Source organism: Urocitellus parryii, chromosome 5 (genome assembly GCF_045843805.1).
Source record: "Urocitellus parryii isolate mUroPar1 chromosome 5, mUroPar1.hap1, whole genome shotgun sequence".
NCBI lineage: Eukaryota > Metazoa > Chordata > Mammalia > Rodentia > Sciuridae > Urocitellus > Urocitellus parryii.
The window spans coordinates 61,539,130-61,550,719 of record NC_135535.1 but is presented as its reverse complement, the minus strand read 5'-3'; the positions used below and the strand labels follow the sequence as shown (position 1 = coordinate 61,550,719).

The window sequence follows — 11,590 nt, the reverse complement described above, 5'->3', positions numbered from 1 at the left end:
GATTTTCTTGTTTTTGATAATCTTGACAGCATTGAGAACATTTGTCAGGTATTTTATAGAATGCCTTTTAATTTGTTTTTGTATGATGATTTTCTCTTAGATAACCGGTAGATATGGGTTTTGAGGGCCAGAGAAATAAAATGACCTTCTTATCACATCATATCAGCAAGTGTATGTTATCAACACCATTACCAGTCCCCCCTATTTTGTCCCTGCTTTTTTAACTTCTGAAAGGTATTATATTCTATGACTACTGTTTTTTCTTTTTTAAATTGACTAAGTGTATTGGTACATCTTGATAGACCACAAGTAAGCAAACATGCATGAAGCAGCACAGCCTGTTTTATTCCATCCCCTGGCTACTGCATCTCCCCAGTAAAATTACAGTTTTATGCCAATGAAATGAAAGATCTCATAGGAGTAAGCACTTGCTATTTTTCTTCAGAAATCTTTTCTGTCAATTTATTAAATTTGAAGGTTTGAAGTATTTATAATTTGCATTTTAAAGCATATGCCTGTGTCAGAAAACTATGGTAACAAAAATACAACTCATCAAATGTAAGTGCACTCATTAAAGTGCAATAGCCATACAAGAAATATTAGAAACACAAAAAGGGTCATGCATAACTTAAATATCAAATGCATAAGACACAAAAATTGTGAACACATATATCAAGCATCATAGAAAATGAAATAAGGTAGTGCAAATTGATGAAAAGGATTTTAAATATCTAGTGCAATTTTACCCCCTCGTGAGAGGACATTAATATTAAAGATTTCCCTTTTGTGGATTTGCATATTCAGCTTTTAGAAATGAGATACAGAATGTATTTCTCTACCTCTGATATGACAGCAAAGTAATAACAACCAATGCTAAAAATAAACAATAATAAATTATATTTAAACATCAACAATTTTGTTGAATTATTTTGTTAAATGCATGATAGCACAGTGTTACAAAAACCAGAGAGAAGTATATTTCTATTTATGGAATGACTGCAAGTTTTATTGATGCCCAAGAAATTCATATATAACAATGCTCTTATAAAAGAGTGATTGATGGGTTGATAGTACCCCTTCATTGAAATTAATTCACTTGTGAGCTGGTCAGCTTAAAGAATCCCTGAATGACTCAAACTCAATTCCATATTAAAAGCAAACCAGGATGAATCAGTGGGCGCTTCAATAAGGAAACATTAAGAAAGGAGAATTAGGGTAATGTTTTCTTGTTCCCTAGGGTTTTTCTTAAAGCTTCTTTGACATCCTTGTTTCTTAGAGAGTAGATCAGAGGGTTTAACATGGGTGTCATCAGTATGTAAAATACTGAGGCCACTTTGTAGAGTTCAGGATTGCTGGGAGGTACGAGATACACAAAAGAGACAGTCCCATAAAGCACACTCACTACCCCAAGGTGAGAGCTGCAGGTGGAGAAGGCTTTCTTTCTCCCTTCAGTGGAGGGAATCTTCAAGACTGTGGACACAATCTACATGTAAGAGACTACAATGACAACTATGGTGGGCAAAATAATGAAGATAGCTAAACTCAGAGATACCATCTTATTGACAAAGAGATTAGAACAGATCTCCATTTGGTAAGAATCACAGTAGAAATGATCAATAACTCAGTATGCACAAAAAGACACTGTGAATGTTACACTGACTTGGAGGGTGGAACTGACCCCATCGCAGCAATAGGGACCAGTTGACTATAGAGGTATCTTGACATGTAGACACTATAAAGAAGAGGATTGCAGATGGCACTGAAGTGGTCATAGGCCATGGCTGCCAGGACAAACCCCTTTGTTACCATGAAAACTGTATAAAGAAACAGTTGAGCCACACAATCTGCAAAGAATATGATTTTTTCTGAGATAAGATGTTGTCCAAGGGAAATCCAAGATGGCCGGCCAGAGGAGGCAGCATTCTGTGATGCTCCCGTGACCTGGGACACAAGTAGTGAGAATACTGCTTCTCTGTGAGTGAAATTCCTGCTCCCATGTGAAAATCGTGGCCATCGTGCCCCTCCAGGGCTCTGGGCCTCAGCATCAGAGTAGGTATCCCAACTACTCACCCACATAGGACTATCAGGTACCTGAGGGGGCACCATCAACACCCACTCAGAACTTTTGGCCATGCACCTGAGCAGAAATCACTGCTGCCATTCCCACGCAGAACATCTAGCAGCTTCCCACATGCAGGAACTCTAGCCGCCACTCCTGTGTGGACCCCCATCTACCAATGTGGGGCTCCCCTGGTCACCGCCATCTTGGGATTCTGCAGCAGCGCAGATAGTCCTCTACTCGCAGTAGCCTACCTGTACCCGAGAACTTTACACAGGCTCTGAAGTCAGCTGATAGCCACACACTGCATGAGCTCATCTCTGAACTCATCCTCCAATGCCATCTCTTGGCTCCCCCGACACAATCCAATAGCCCACTGCTGAAAGCAGGCACCTCCATCTTGGGCCACCTTCATCACCATCTTCAGTGGGGGCGGCTTCCAGTTTTGGAACTCCAGCTGGCCAGGTACCCAGTTTCTAACTCCACTCTCTCCCCAGCAACTATTATCCTGGTATGTTGACACCCTGGTTAACTTTACCACCCTGAGGGAGGAGATTCCAGCTAACAACAGATGACCCCACCTATTGGATGAGAAGGGAAGCAGGAAAGACATGGATTTCCAACCAAAACAATCCTGTTTCTTCCTTTGAGATTGTTTTTTTCCCTTCTCCCTCTCTACTCTCCCACCCTCACATCTCCCAACATAATGGAAACCAAGTACTTTGCATGAATTAGGATTTTGAGGACTGGGATGTCTCAATAGTATATTACAGCTGTGTTTGTGTGTGTGTGTGTGTGTGTGTATATACATACATATATATATATATATATATATTTATCCAACTAATTTTTACTATTTTACTTTTTTAAAATTTTTGTCTATATATGTGAGTTTGTTTTATGTACTCTACTGTGTTCCCACTTACTTGTCTACCCAATATTACTTCCTCTCCCTTCTCCTGCTAATAATCTTCCTCTTTAGATTTCTCTTTCACACTTCCTAAGATATAACAACTCTATATCCTCAGCTCCTAGCTCCTCATCTTATTATCCTACCCCTCACTCCCAGTTCTTTGTCCACGATCACAAACTGTAAATCCTTTTACAAACCTACTGAGTATATTGTAGATAATAATTGAATTCACCAATTCTCTACATTGTGACCAAACTGTAAACATGTTAATAGCAAACATTTGTTTTTAGGGTGTATACTGTTTATATTGGGATCTTATAACATTGTCCTGCACATCAGAGGAGAGGTATTGAATCCCTATGGGAGACTATAAGCCTATGGGGTGAAAACGTAACACCTCAGATCCACAGTGCTATAAGGGAAGACATAAAAGCAATATGAAAAGACAAGAGAAGAAAGTTCCCCAAACATATCAAGATACCACATTATTAGAATCCATGGCCAGCACAGCAGAAGACAGGACAGAGAAAGAGTTTAGGTTGTACATGATTAAAATGTTCTGTGAATTAAGGAATGACACAAGAGAGCAAATATAGGCAGCAAAAGATCATTTCGACAAAGAGCTACATAAACAAACACAGGAAGCAAAAGATTAGTTCAATAGGGAGATAGAGCTTCTAAAAACAAAACAAAACAAACAAACAAAAACACCAAAAAGAAACATTTGAAATGAAAGAAACAATAAACCAAATTAAAACCTCAATTGAAAGCATCAATAACAGATTAGACCATTTGGAAGATAGGACCTCAGACAATGAAGACAAAATATATAATCTTGAAAAGAATGTAGACAACACAGTATAAATGGTAAGAAACCACGAGCAGCACATTCAAGAAATATGGGATAGCATAAAAAGTCCAAATTTAGGAGTTACTGGGATAGAGGAGAGAATAGAGTTCCAAACCAATGGAATGAGCAATTTATTCAATGAAATAATGTCGGAAACTTTTCCAAGTATGAAGAATGAATTGGAAAACCAAATTCAAGAGGCTTACAGGATGCCAAATGTACAAAATCACAACAGATCCACTCTAAGGCACATTACAATGAAAATGCCTAACATACAGAATAAGGAGAGAATTTTAAAAGCCATGAGGGAAAGGAAGCAGATTACATATGGGGGAAATGAATTAGTTTATATGTAGATTTTTCCTCCCAGACCCTGAAAACTAGAAGATCCTGGAACAACATACATCAAGCTCTGAAAGAAAATGGATGCCAACAAAGAATCTTATATCCAGGAAAATTAAGCTTTGATGATAAAATAAAAACCTTCCACGATAAACAAAAGTTAAAAAAATTTACAACTTGAAAGCCTGCACTACATAACATCCTGGGAAAAATATTCCATTAAAGAGGAATTGAAAAACAGCAGCAAAGGGAGGTATTACACTATAGGATAAACTAATCAAAGGAGAAACCAAGTCAAGTTAAATACCAAAAAAATATATGGCTGGGAATACAAATCATGTCAACAATAATAACCCTGAATGTTAATGGATCAAATTCACTATTCAAAAGACATAGATTGGCAGATTGGATTTTTAAAAAGTCAGTCTTGCTGACTACAAGAGACTCATCTCATAGGAAAAAACATCCACAGACTGAAGGTGAAATGTTGGGAAAAATACCACACTCATGGACTGTGGAAACAAGCAGGGTTCTCCATCCTTATATCAAATAAAATAGACTTCAAGTCAAAGTTAATCAAAAGGGATAAAGAAGGATATTTCATACTGTTTAAGGGAAGCATTCATCAATAAGACATTACAATTATATATGCTTCAAAAAATTGGGCATTTATGTTCATCAAACAAACTCTTCTCAAGTTCAAGAGTCACATAGACCACAACACAATGATTCTGGGTGACTTTAACACACCTCTTTCATCACTAGATAGATATTCCAAACAAAAGCTGAACAAACAAACTATAGAACTCAATAATACAATCAATAACTTAGACTTAACTGACATATATAGAATATTTCATCCTTCCACGAGAGAATAAACTTTCTTCTCAGTGGTACATGGATTCTTCTCTAAAATAGACCACATACTATGCCACAAAGCAACTTTTAGCAAATATAAAAAACTAGAGATACTACCCTGCATTCTATCAGATAATAATGGAATGAAATTAGAAATCAATGATAAAATAAAAAATGAAAGCTACTCCAACACTTGGAGACTAAATAATATGCTATAGAATAAACAATGGTTTACAAAAGACATCAAGGAGGAGATTAGAAAATTCTTAGAGGTGAATGAGAACATAGATATAATGTATCAAAATCTCTGGCACAGTATGAAAGCAGTTCTAAGGGTAAAGTTCATTGTATGTATTTTATTCCTTAAAGAAGAAAAAGTCAACAAATAAATGACTTAACATTACATCTCAAAGCCCTAGGGAAAAAAAAAAGAACAAATCGACACCAAAAGCAGTAGAAAATGGCATATAACTAAAATCAGAGCTGAAATCAATGAAATTGAAACAAAGAAACAATTGAAAAAATTGACAAAACAAAAAGTTGTTTCTTTGAAAAAATAAATAAAATTGGCAAACAATCATCTAATGAAGAGAAGGAGAGAGTAAACTCAAATTACTAACATATATGATGAAAAGGAAATATCAAAACAGACACTACAGAAATACAAAAGATAATTAGGAATTATTTTGAAAACTTGTACTACAATAAAATAGAAGATATCAAAGGAATTGACAAATTTCTAGAGTCATATGATTTGCCCAAATTGAATCAGGATAATATACACAATTTGAAAAAATAAATTTGAAGCAATGAAACAGAAGACGCCATCAGAAGCCTACCAACCAAGAAAAACTCAGGACCAGATGGATACACAGCCAAGTTCTACAAGACCTTTAAAGAAGAACTAATACCAAAACTCTTCAATTTATTTCAGGAAATAGAAAAAGAGGGAGCACTTACAAACTCATTCTATGAGCCAATATCACCATGATTCCAAAACCAGTAGACACATCAAAGAAATAAAACTTTGGGCCAATATATCTAATGAATATAGATACAAAAATTCTCAATAAAATTCTGGCAAATTGAATACAAAAACATATCAGAAAGGTAATGCACCATGATCAAGTGGGATTCATCCCAGGAATGTAAGATTAGTTCAACATATGGTAATCAATAAATGTAATTCATCACATCAATAGACTTAAAGATAAAAACCAAATGATCATATCAACAGATGCAGAAAAAGCATTCAACAAAATCCAGCACCATTTCATGTTCAAAACACTAGAAAAAATAGGGATAACAGTAATATATTTCAACATTTTGAAAGCTATCTATGCTAAGCCTCAGGCCAACATCATTCTAAATGGAGACAAATTGAAAGCATTCCCTCTAAAAACTGGAACAAGACAGGGATACCCTCTTTCACCACTTCTATTTAATAGTTCTTGACACTCTAGCCAGAGCAATTCAACAAATAAAAGAAATTAAAGTGATACAGATAGGAAAAGAAGAACTCAAATTAGCATTATTTGCTGACAATATGATTCTATACCTAGAAGATCCCAAAAAATTCCACCAGAAAACTTCTAGAATTTGGCATAGTAGCAGGATACAAAATCAACACCCATGAATCAAAGTCATTTCTGTATATCAGTGACAAATCCTCTGAAAGGGAAATGAGGAAAACCACCCCATTTATAATAGCCTTAGAAAAAATACTTGGGAATCAACCTAACAAAAGAGGTGAAAGACCTCTACAACAAAAACTACAGAACACTAAAGGAAAGAAATTTAAAAAACATCTTAGAAGATGGAAAGATCTACCTTGTTCTTGGATAGGTAGAATTAATATTGTCAAAATGACCATACTACTAAAAGCATTATACAGACTTACTGCAATTCCAATCAAAATCCCAATGACATTCCTCATAGAAATAAAAAAGCAATCATGAAATTCATCCGGAAAGATAAGAGACCCAGAATAGCTAAAGCAATCCTTAGCAGGAAGAGTGAAACAGGTAACATCTCTATACTAGACCTTAAACTACACTACAGAGCAATAGTAACAAAAACAACATGGTATTGGCACCAAAACAGACTGTTAGACCAATGATACAGAATAGAGGACACAGAGACTAACCCACAAAATTACAATTACCTTATAGTAGACAAAGGTGCCAAAAACATTCATTAGAGAAAAGATATCCTCTTCAACAAACGATGCTGGGAATATTGGAAATCCATATGCAACAAAATGAAATTAATCTCCTATCTCTCACCATGCACACAACTTAACTCAAAGTGGATCAAGGACATAGGAATTAAATCAGAGACCTGCGTCTAATAGAAGAAAAAGTAGGCCCAAATCTCCATCATATCAGATTAAGGCCCTACTTCCTTAACCAGACTCCTATAGTGCAAGAATTAAAATCAAGAATAAATAAATGGGATGGATTCAAACTCAGAAGCTTCTTCTTGGGGGAAAAATTGGTGAGGTGAATAGAGAGCCTAGAGCTTGGGAGCAAATTTTTACCCCTCACATATCAGATAGAGCACTAATCTCTAGGGTATATAAAAAAACTCAAAAAGATATACTTTAAAGTAACAAACAACCCAATCAATAAATGGGCCAAGGAACTGAACAGGCACTTCTCAGAAGGTGATATACAATCAATCAACAAATATATGAAAAAATTTTATTGCAGCAAAATTTACAATATCTAAACTGTGGAACCAACTTACTTGCCCTTCAGTAGATGACTGGATAAAGAAAATGTGATATATATACCCAATGGAATATTACTCAGCAATAAAAGTGAATAAAATCATGGCATTTAAAGGTAAATGGATGGAGTTGGAGAATATAATGTTAAGTAGTCAATCCCCAAAAACCAAATGTCAAATGTTTTCTCTGATATAAGGAGGCTGATTCATAGTAGGGTTGGGAGGGGGAGCATGGGAGGAATAGACAAACTCTAGATAGGGAAAAAGGGAGAGAGAGGGAGAGGAAGGGGTAAGTGGGTTAAAAAATGAAGGTGGAAGGAAATGGACATCACTACCCTAAGGATATGTATGAAGAAGACAGGAATGGTGTGAATGTACTTTGTGTATAAGCAGAGATATGAAAAATTGTGCTCTATATATGTAACATGAACTTTAATGCATTATGCTGTCATATATAACAAGTTAGGATAAAAAAATTAAAAAAAATATGTTGGCCATGGCTTTGGGTAAAATAACAGTGGAGTAGGAGAGATCAATGACTTTCCTAGATGATTTCTATCTTGCTTATTATATCATAAATATATTACAGACCATGTTACAGACTATGTTATATCATAACTATATAACAACCCTATTTAAGATTAATGAGCAAGATCAATGACTAAGCAAATCTATTTGTATGTAAATAATAATTATCGTTTTATGGCCTTGTCATCAGTGGCCATCATTATGGCCCTAACTAGATCACAAATTGGAGATCCAGATACCAGAAAGTGCTTCACTCACTGAAATACAAGAAGTAATAAAAGAATTAATGCCCTTAAAGGAAATGAACATGTAAAACTGTAGTTATTTTTAGTGTATTTCAGTTATCAAAAATTTGGAATAAGATACATAAGACATAATGCTCCAACAAATTTTTATTTACTATTATGTGTTGGCTGGCTGTTACGAAAATAGTGTGTAGAAGGCTGGGGATGTAGCTCAATGGTAGAGTGCTTGCCTAGCATTCTCAAGGCCTTGGGTTTGATCCCTAGTACCATAAAAATAATAATAAAGCAACAAACAGACAAAAGTCAGAAAACCTCAGCATCATATATCCTCATGTAACTGGAATCATCAATGAGGCAACTCTTCTGAGGTGGGCCATGCAGTCTTAATTGTTACCTGGTTAAGGATGAATGGCCTTAGCTGGGAGGACTGAGGCAAAATGTCTCTTCGGTTGCTTCTCCTCTTCCATCAGGCAGTACTGTGCATCACCTCCATCACCATAGCAGTGGTTGAAAGGAACTAATGAAAACAGGAATGAGCAAGTACTTTTCACATTAACATCTCATTAGCCAAAACGACTGATATGAATAAATTAAGAAGTGGGGCAGGGCATACTTCCCTGAACTGGAAAACACCATAAAATTTCACTGTAGTGAGAGGAAAAATTGGAAGATAAATAATTGAGAAAGTTTATTTGAAACATAGGGCTAAATTCAGAAACTGTTTTAGTGAGCTTTTTCGCTGCTGTGACTAAAAGATCTGACCCGAACAATTTTAGTGGAGGAAAAGTTTCTTTGGGGGCTTATGGTTTCAAAGGTCTCAGTCCATGGAGAGCAGGCTCATTCCTCAGGGCTCTAGGTGAATCAGGACATCATTGTGGAAGAGTGTGGCAGCGGGAAGTGGCTCACATGATGATCAGGAAGCAAGAAGAGAGACTTCACTTGCCAAAAACAAATATATATCCCAAAACTACACTCCATATGCCCCACATCCTTCAGCCCCACCCCACCAGCTTATCCCATCAGGTGATTAGGTGACTAATTCACTGATGGGATTAAGGCTCTTAATATCCCAATCATTTCTTCTCTGAACCTTCTTGCATTGTCACACAAGTGAGCTTTTGAGGGGTACCTCACATCCAAACCATAACATTGAGCACTTGTTTAGCATTCTTGATGCCCTGAGCTCAATTCTCAGTAAGATAAAGAACTATTTTGATTGTTACTAAGTGACAAAGAATTTTAAGTTTAGTAATAAAATCTTTTTATCTATTCAAAGGAACAACTGTTCTTGTCTGATGTGTATATCTGTACTTAACACCACATGAAAAATGTAGAATTGTTGAAATGTTTGTATTAATGATTATTCCTTTATATAGTTAAGCTTGATAAGTTGAAAATCTTTTTGATTTGCTACTTCTTTTCATTGGTGGGCTTGATAAATGGAGAAAGCTTTCTCCATGGTGTTCAGTTAATGGTAAATGTAGAGAATGTCTTGGTTTCTTCTGTTCTAATGTTAAGGTGAGGAGAGAGAAGATGGTGGATTAGAGGAAGGATGCACTTCTCAGCAGGTCCTTAGCAACAAATTTATAAAGCAGGAAGGCTGCTCCTCAGCAAGGTGGGTAACTAAGAGAACTCAGTGAAATTTACTTGACTATAAAATATTTGACTATAAAAGGAACTAAAGGTAGAGGAAGTCAGAAAATTGGAATATGATATGAGGAATAATATGTTACAGATGCACTAGCTTCTTGGTAGCTGAGGCCACTGAGGGGAGGAGGGAGTGCAGGCAGACAGAGAAGATTGCACTGTGAGCAGATCAAAATAAATAAAGAAATAAAATTGACTGGAGAGACCTGTGAATTAGAGAGATCAGGAACTTATGTAGAACGTTTTCACCAGTCACCTATTAGGATTCCCAGCGTGAACCTGAACCCGAATGACTTAAATAGGCACAAAGAAAATTGTTCCTGGACCACACAGGCTCCAGATATCCAAGGAGAAAGGTACATTTGCTGCTGGTGCCCCATAAAGCTATTGGAAGACACTGATAGCAGCCACACAGGAGCATCTGTACCTCCAGGGAGGATAACTAGTATTCATGGTGGTGAAGGTGAAACCTGTGGAGGGTTAGCCCCCACTCCCTAAAAGTGGATTTTATTGGAGGCCCTTGAGATCCAGACTTCCTGCAGAGACTGGCAATCTCCCCAGCAATAGAGGGTGTGAATCAGATCTCAAATATCCACTGACAGAGTTCCAAAGTTCAGCCAAGACTAAACTCTATCTACTGGAACTTCCAATTTAAAACTGTGTACCATCCTTGTTGCAGGAATACACAATTTGTGAGCTCTTTCCTTTATATCCCCCCTCTACTGGGAGAATAGAGGCTGATATGAATTACTGCAATCAGCTTTACCTCGTAGCCATAATGGCTCACAGCCAAGTGAGAAACACAAAGACACTGGATTTAACAACACCCAACCCTTGACCCAAGGATTACAAAGTAAAAAATAATGAAATTTGATTGGGACAGTTCAAGTTCATAGGGTAGAGATCCTGCTGAAGAGAAATGCCTGCATCTCAGCCAAGTAATAGTGATTCTCATACCACACAAGGTGGAGCCCCACCTGAACCTCATTACTTTATCACATAGGATAGGAGATATAAATACCCAAACCAACAATGAACTGCTAAGGATGAACAACCAGAAGGGGTCCTCAGTTCACACTCATGGACATCTACTTATAGATCAAAAACAGAGAAAAGTTCCAAAACAACAGATAACTACAAGCAAAAATATACAATATAAAAGAGGAAGGGGAGTCCATTTCATTTGATTATAAAAATGTTCAGTGAACTAAAGGAAATTATAAGGAATGAATTAAGAGAGCACGTACAGGAAATGAAACACCATTTAAATAAAGAAACAGATATATTGAGAAGAAATCAACCAGAACTTCTGGAAATGAAACACACAATGAATCCAATAAAAATTTACTTGAACGCATAACCAACAGATTAGATTGCATAGAAAACAGAAATTCAGGCTTTGAAGACAGGATATATGA

At 36.4% G+C, this 11,590-nt stretch overlaps 1 pseudogene; it reads right to left on the bottom strand.

Moving 5' to 3' along the window:
- Positions 1–1,210: 1,210 nt before the first annotated feature.
- On the bottom strand, positions 1,211–10,949 carry LOC113181101 (olfactory receptor 9K2-like; annotated as a pseudogene).
- Between the last annotated feature and the right edge of the window lie 641 nt (positions 10,950–11,590).